The sequence below is a fragment of the Lactuca virosa genome, chromosome 5 (genome assembly GCF_052849685.1).
Source record: "Lactuca virosa cultivar CGN04683 chromosome 5, Lactuca_virosa_CGN04683_v6, whole genome shotgun sequence".
Taxonomy (NCBI): Eukaryota; Viridiplantae; Streptophyta; class Magnoliopsida; order Asterales; family Asteraceae; genus Lactuca; species Lactuca virosa.
In genome coordinates this window covers 453,630,485-453,638,626 of record NC_136430.1, presented here as the reverse complement: position 1 = coordinate 453,638,626, position 8,142 = coordinate 453,630,485, and the positions used below count along the sequence as shown (strand labels likewise).

At 36.0% G+C, this 8,142-nt stretch overlaps 1 long non-coding RNA gene across 2 annotated transcripts; it reads right to left on the bottom strand.

Moving 5' to 3' along the window:
* Window positions 1-5,566: 5,566 nt before the first annotated feature.
* On the bottom strand, window positions 5,567-7,870 carry LOC145114468 (uncharacterized). Of its 2 annotated transcripts, XR_013711036.1 has the most exons (4): window positions 7,620-7,870; window positions 6,552-6,661; window positions 6,130-6,198; window positions 5,567-5,756 (listed from the first exon to the last, which is right to left on the bottom strand). It is a non-coding gene; the product is annotated as an uncharacterized LOC145114468 (long non-coding RNA). The 2 variants fall into 2 exon arrangements; XR_013711037.1 differs by lacking the exon at window positions 6,552-6,661 and having other exon boundaries at window positions 7,620-7,868.
* Window positions 7,871-8,142: the final 272 nt, after the last annotated feature.

Here is an 8,142-nt window from a genome sequence, read left to right as displayed (position 1 = left end):
CAGACATCACCAAAATTCGTTTTTCAGCCAATTTGCATCTAGTATAAGTGAAAACAAGCCTAGGCTCTGATACCACTGTTGGGTTTTGAGCATTCTAACACTCCTATGGTGTACATGCAACCCTAAATACCTTGGATCTATGTTTTCTCTATTATACATGCAAATATCAATTTTCTAAGGTATTGTTCTAACTAGCATAATATAAAGTACACATAATATAAATTCTAGTAGAATTACATACCTCTTGTTTGGTGCTTGATTCCATGGAGCTCAAGAGCCTAGTGCCCCAAGTGTGACACCTCAAATGGTTCACATAACATCATGAACACTTGGAATAACTTGAGAGAAAGTAGAACACTTCTAAAATCGGTTTGCCCTCACTTGTTTCACTAGTGGCCGATTTCTTCAATAATAAGATCATTATATAGTTAGTCACAATTAGGGTAAACCCTAATTGTCATGGCTTTCCATTTCCTTGGATCCATGGGTTCAAATACACCATGGAGCATCCTATGGGTTTTAGCCCAACTTGATAATCAATGGAGCATTAGCCCACTATATAAGTATGGATGATTTATACAATCAACCCATATATTTAATTAGTCTTCTTTTGATCACTTAATTAATTCTAGATTAATTCTCGATCAATACTAATTAAATAATCTTATTAGTATATTAGAACTTATAATATATTAATAAACCTTAAGTGTTATTTCTCTCATTTTAGTCTATCCAAATGCATGATGCCATGCAACCTAAATGGACCATGCCGGGTCGGGTCAAGAATATACCAATTATAGTTATGGACTTAGACACTAATCCAACACTTTCCTTAAGGCCCATCCAATTATTCTAGCCCAAACTCTTGGTATTCCCATGGCCCGATATCACATAATCATAAAGGCCCAATAATGGTCCATCAATGGCCCAATTTTCCAAATTGGGCCCAAGAATCTCAAATGGGCCTTATCCTAAAACCATCAACATATTCTAGTCCATATGATCATTCTTGGATGGCCCATTAATAATCCAATTACCAAAGCCCAATGGAAAGGCCCAACACAAAGCCCAAGTGAAATTAGGGTTTAACATAAAATGACAATTAGGGTTAAGTGTTTCTCACTTAACCCATTAAGGACTTAATCCATTAAGTTCATCACTCTACTAGATAAGTTATATGGTGTGATCGGGTGTAATTTACAACTCCATTCCAATGGCCTAAAAGTGGGTCCCAATAAGTCCAAGGCCTATAAATTTAATATTAGGGTTTTCTAAACCCTAATTAGGGTTTCCAACCCCATCTTAGCCCGATAGGCCCAATAGTTAGGTCTTTTGATCAATTAAGGTTTATTAGGCCCATTAGGGTTTTAGTCCCCTTGTCCAACCATTCCAAACGAGTCACCATCCAAACAAAGCACACCGCCACCCGACACGGCGGCCGGTGGCGGCAGCCACCACCTCACGGTGGTGGTTTTGAGTTTCGTTTCATTATTCTTCTTTCTAGTTACAATTACAATGCTTAATCCAAAAAAATAAACACACACACTAACTAACATAAACACACACACACAACCACCCTAGTGGTGGCCGGCGGTGGTACATGGCGGCAGCCACCACCTCACGGTGGTGGTGACTATGATCTTCGGCCAATACAACACCAAAGGTATTCCAAATATCAATCCAAATGCACCCGAAAGCCCACAGCCACCCGAGATGGTGGCTAACAATGGCGGAGCGGCGGCAGCAGGCGGTGGGGATGAGTTTCCATCGATTCCTGGCCAAGAAAAAATCTACACAACATTATCCTTACAAGATGCGGTCATACACGCAACAAATCACACACACAACCACTCCACATGGTGGCTGGTGGCGGCAGGAAGAGATGACACGGTGGCAACCACCATGGTTGGCAGCCATGGTGGTTTTTCTCGGGTATTTCCGGCCAAAAAACACGCATGCTACACCACAATTTCTGAAAGCAACCCGTATACTCGAACACACACTCCCACAGCCACCGCCTAGGCGGCAGACGTCGCCGGAAAAACGCACCAGCAGCACCTTATGGCCACCCGACGGTGGCAGTGACAATTCCGGCGTCACACCCACCAAAGAACGAAAGAGAAGAGAGGAAGGATAGGTTAAGAGCGACTTACTGTGCATTCCCGGCGGCTCACGACGTGCACAACGACGATACAGTGGGTTTTTCCCCGAAACTCGGCGGTTCTTCGGCTGCCCAAGACATCTCCGGCAGCAACGTAGTGGTGGCGCTCCTCGGCGGGCAGCTTCGTCCGATCGGAATAGCGAACAAAAGGGAGGTGGTGGCGGCTGACTTCACTTATGGCGGCTGGAACCTCTTAGGTTTAGGGTTTGACATGGTGAGGGTGGCGGGTTATATCCCCGACCACTTTAAATCTTTTGCATAATTACAATTCTGGTCCCTCCCTATAGGATCTTTTCAAATTTAATCCAATATTTACTCTTTCTACCCTGGCTTTGGAAATCTTCTTCAAATAAAATCTGATATTTACCCTTCAGCCCCTAGCTTCCAAAAATCTTTTCAAATAAATCCCAAATTTATACTTTGACCCCCGAATAATCCCATTTATAATATTTGGCTCCCAAAACCAACATCTCACTGAATATTTTGGATTTTAGGGCTACTATTCGTTCGTAAATTTTATCTATTTCATCATCTAATAAACGGGGTGTTACAGAGGCACAATCAAAGAGGTCTCACAATTCTAGTTCGTTTGACGTTTCCAACGCACGAACGGACGTCGACCTCAACGTAGACACGGATGATATCCCCGACGACATCGAAGAGATCTCCCCCCCCCCCCCCCGCCGACCGATTGGACGCGACAAAGCGAAACGTGCTCAAAGTCACGCGGACGAAATTGATAGAAGGACACAAGAGTTGACGGAAATGAAAGCAATGTTTAACCAACACAATCTGATCGCCCAACAAAAGGTTGATATGCAACGTGAGCACTTGGAGTTTATTCGTAAGCAAGTGAAGAAAGATCAGATGGCGAAGGATTTTACAATTCTTCAGACTATCGAAGCAAATATAGGACCACGAGAAGCGCTAGTGCTCCGGAAGATGAAGGAGAAAATCAAAAGACAATATTTGGATGACTAGTTGATCGGTTTTTAGTTTTTAGGACAATTTTTTTATTTTTTGGTGTGTAATGTTTTTTTTAGTTTTTAATGTTATGGTTAATCTAGGAGTTAATTAAAATGCATGTTTCGTTTTTTTTTTTTTTTTTATTAATCCAATGTGATTAAAAAATATATATTGAAAAAAACAATCAAAAATAAATAATTGAAAAAAAACGAAAAAAGAAAAGAAATGATGACATAGAAAGTTAAAGATGTTATAACAAGTTGTCCATTTCCCTCCTTTCATGTTATAACACCATTTTGACATGACATACGTGGTGACACATTTTGGTGTGTAGTGTTTTTTTTTTTAAGTTTTTAATGTTATGGTTAATCTAGGAGTTAATTAAAATGCATATTTCGTTTTTTTTTTTTTTTTTTTGATAATCCAATGTAATTAAAAAATATATATTGAAAAAAAACAATCAAAAATAAATAAATTGAAAAAAAGAAAAAAAACGCAAAAAATAAATAAATGATGACATGGAAAGTTAAAGATGTTATAATAAGTTGTCCATTTTCTCCATTTGATGTCATAACACCATTTTGACATGACATATGTGATAACACCCTTTAACTAGTTGCTCACACTCACTACTCTTAGTTCAAGAATTTTGATATGGACCGTTTTAGAAATACGAACCATTAAGGCTACAACATAAACCAATATTGGTAGGCCAACGTCCTAATAATAATATTTTTAAAAGTGGGACACAAATGATTTTTCTAATAATTGAACCATAATAATATGTCGGTTTACCTAGAAAAGACCTTTTAAATTTTCAAAAATAATACAATAACTTTTTTGCAAAAATAAAATAACACAGTGACTTTTTTTAACAACCGCACCGAAAATAAGTTGGATATTTTTTTTTTGTTTTGCCGTAATTTTAACGAAAACATAATAATAATTTGATTAAATTTGAAAAAGAAGCAATCGAGGTAGATATTAATTTATTGATAAACAAAACTTTAATAAATGATGGGGTCTTTTTGTTTGACAAATGCTCATGTTGGACCCTTCTCGTTCACCACCATTTATAGGAAAAAATTTAATGTGGGCATTTTACGAATACGAACCTTAAACATAGAAGACATGGGTCTATGAAAGGCGCGAAAATATATTATTTGCACGGATACTTCTTTTTTAAGGGTGGATATACAACCCCTTTGTGCAGGACTGCAGCTTAACACCATTTATGGCTCTTTCTTTTATAATTTTTTTTATCAAAGTTATACAAACAATTACATATGTAACAAAACTACGTAGAGACATATGAGAATGAAATCATATAATTGTGTTGTTGCCTAGATGGTTATACTCACAACATTATTGTAATTCTATTAGAATGAAGTGAAACATATGTCATATAAATAGTTTAAAATAGTCTTTTACATTATAATTCAACTTGACTATGAAAATCATTAAATTGCAAAAGAAGTCTCAAACTTTAAATTCTTTTGACAATTATATATATATATATATATATATATATATATATATATATATATATATATATATATATATATATGTTGTTAAAATGTTTATACAAGGGCATCAAAAGCAATATAAGAAACACGATTTTATAATAATGCCTAACTATTTCAAATATAACACTCAAATTCTTCCAAAAGTCCTCAAGCAACTTGATTTTCCAAAACATTGTCAAGTACCCGCAACTAACGTAAGCACATGCACTACAAAAAAAATGGATATCAGAGACTGACATAATCAGTCTCTGATAGTTAGTAATCAGTCTCTAATAAAAATCAGAGACTGATTTAGCTAGTCCCCAAAATCTAGTCCTAGATAGTCGAATTTTTATGTATCTGGAACTGAAAATCAGTCCCTAATACATCTATGAATCAAAGACAGAAAATCAGTTTTTGATAATATATAATTTAGTCTCTAATTTGTTTTTTTCAAATTCCTGATTTAATGTCATATCAGTCCCTAATACTATCTTTTAGGGACTAAGTATCAACCCTTTATAATATATCATTCAGCCTCCAATATGCTTAATTGAAATGTCTATTTTGTGTTGGGACCGCCAATATGTTTAATTGAAATGTCTATTTTGTGTTGGTACTAAGTATCAACCCTTTATAATATATCATTCAGCCTCCAATATGCTTAATTGAAATGTCTATTTTGTGTTGGGACCGCCAATATGTTTAATTGAAATGTCTATTTTGTGTTGTATCGGTCCCTGATACTCTCTTTCAAGGACTAAATATTAGTCTTTGATACTATCATGTTTAATCTCTAATATCTTTCCTTCAAGGTCCCACTTATATCATTTCAGCCCTTGATTCTATGATTTTGGGACTGAATATCAGTCTACTAAACTTCTAAACCCATTTTTTTTCGTTTAATTAAATTTTATAAATAAAAATACCAATGTCATTCAATTAAAATTCAATAAACAATTATCAGAGTTTTACAAAGGAAATTATTTAAAAAACACGAGCGAAAACAAAATACCCTAGACTTATAGAAATCTAAACACCAAAAGAAAATATGAATCACTAAGAGAATGCCGCCTGCAGTCCCATTTTCTTTCCTTTATCTCTTTTATTTGTACCAAAAGATCCTGAAAAATGTTAAATAACAACGTATAATTAGCATAAATCTTAGTGAACATATACATGACTCACCAATTACATCGATCATTCATGTACAATTAACACATACTTTCACATAGCATTCACATAACACATCAATTTCCTATCACATATGGGCGGTATCAACTCTACACCAGGAGGAAGAATCCTCTGAAGGGTCTATCTCATAAATTAGCATATTGGGACTGAACACTTCCCCCGATGGGTCTGTCATGATCATCATGGTTAAAAAAACCTATTCGTGTCCACTCTACCAAAGATCAAAGGTATCCGTGGACAACATTAATATTACACATACACATGCAATGTCAAATAATAAGTATGTTAGCGTGCGTAACTCACCTGAAATGAAAGTAGATCACTGAGCATAGTAGTGTTGTGAGGTAGACGAACTCCCACCTTTCTTAGAACCTACATGACATATAACAACCTCTAATTAAATTATACTTTAATGTTATACTTATTTATCCTTTATTTTTACTTTCTCTTTAGTTACAGCTTCCTGTTCGAGGCCTGATTTACTCCCCTTAGACACATTCTTTCTATGTTATTATTACATATATTTATATAGTTCTCTCTTGTACCTTTCCATGTATATAAGGAACTCACTCTAACAACTTTTGGTTGATTTTATACACATTTTACAAGTTAACATTTCAAAGTTGTCAACTTCACGACCAGTTGTAAATATTACAACATAAGTCCTTCCCAGGGATAGAATTAGGTCAAGTGGTCCAAAGTTCACGAAAACTAGACACACTAACCTTTCTCGAAAACTAGGTTTCACGATATTTTGCCACTCTTATGGTCATATATGAAGTATGGAAGAAGAAATAAGAATGCAGCAAAATGCCAAACAACCTTGTGAGAAGCCCTGAACAAAACGAAATGAACGACCCATTTTGGATCAGAATCAGATTAGGAAATCTAAAGGCGAAAGAGAGTAGACATTTATACCTTTCCAACGATGTATGTCACACCTCCCAATGTTTCTTACAAAGCATTATATGAATTTTAAAAGTTCGGGTAAGATTTGAGGGCTTAAAAGCATTAAGCAGTTAAGTCAAGTTTTAACCACCCATTAAATTCTTAATAATTAAACTTCAACGTTATAACTTTTAGTAGATTCAAAGGTCACATAAAAGGATTTTAAAATTTGCGAACTAAAGCGACTTAATGACTTAATGGATTAATATCTTGGCTCGTCAAGGCTTAAATTAGTGGCTTAATCACATAATATTATAAATTTATAACATTAGAGTTTGAGGTTAAGCTTTCAACTTAACCCCTTAAGACTTGGAATCTGATATGTAGCTGGAACATAAAGTCATTTATTCAGCCAACATCCAAGTGGTGGCATATGGTGGTCAATGGTGGAGTTATGGTGGTCAAACCACTAACAAGTACAATGCTACAAAAAAGAATAAACTAGAAAGAAAAAGAACACCAGTGCTTGATCATTAGAACCAAGGCTACAACAAGGCTCAACCCACAACCACCTTTGGAATGGTGGCCTGTGGCGGCGCTGGGAGGAACCACAGCGACAGGAGGCTGCCAGTGTGTTGGCATGGCGGCTAGAGGTGGTGATGACATTGAATAAACACACACACACATGTACACACACACACCCTATAAGAGTTAGTTTAATACAAGGATCAGGAGGCTAGAGTACAAGCAACGCACAACCACCCTTGATTTGTAGATCTATTGCGTTTTCATAGCAGCTAGCCGACAGCAAGAGACTCCCGGTATTGGTTTATGGTGGCAATCCAAAACCCGACGACAAAAGGACATACTCGCTAGGAAGGAAAAACAATAAAAGAAAGATTTACCCTTAAAGAAGCTTCGATCTGAACCTTCCCATACACTCCCCTCTATTCTCATGCGATCGATTCCGACAGCAAAAACCCAACAATTTCCACCGGCCTCCTTCTCTCCCGCCTCTTTCTTTCTCCCTTGCTCTCCTGATGCGTCGTATGCATTTGCGATTGCCGGTTGGGGGTTGGGGGTATTAGGGTTCGGTTAAGGGTATCAGAGCAACTCCCACCGTTCCACTAAAAATATGGGTGTATTTTTAACACCAAAACTTTTTTCTACACCAACCATACACTAAAATTTTACACTAAAAACATATTTTCATATTATAATATAGAATAGAATAATTATTAAAGTTGTAAAAGTTATAAAACTAACCAAAATAGTACTAAACAATTAAAAAAAGATGTTTTTGTGTGATGAATAGTTTTACACCAAATATAGAGGCCACTATTCAATCTCATCATTTTTGTGTTGAGTTTAGTAGTCCATTGGAATACATTTTCACACCAAAATACTATTTTTATGTATCCATTGGAG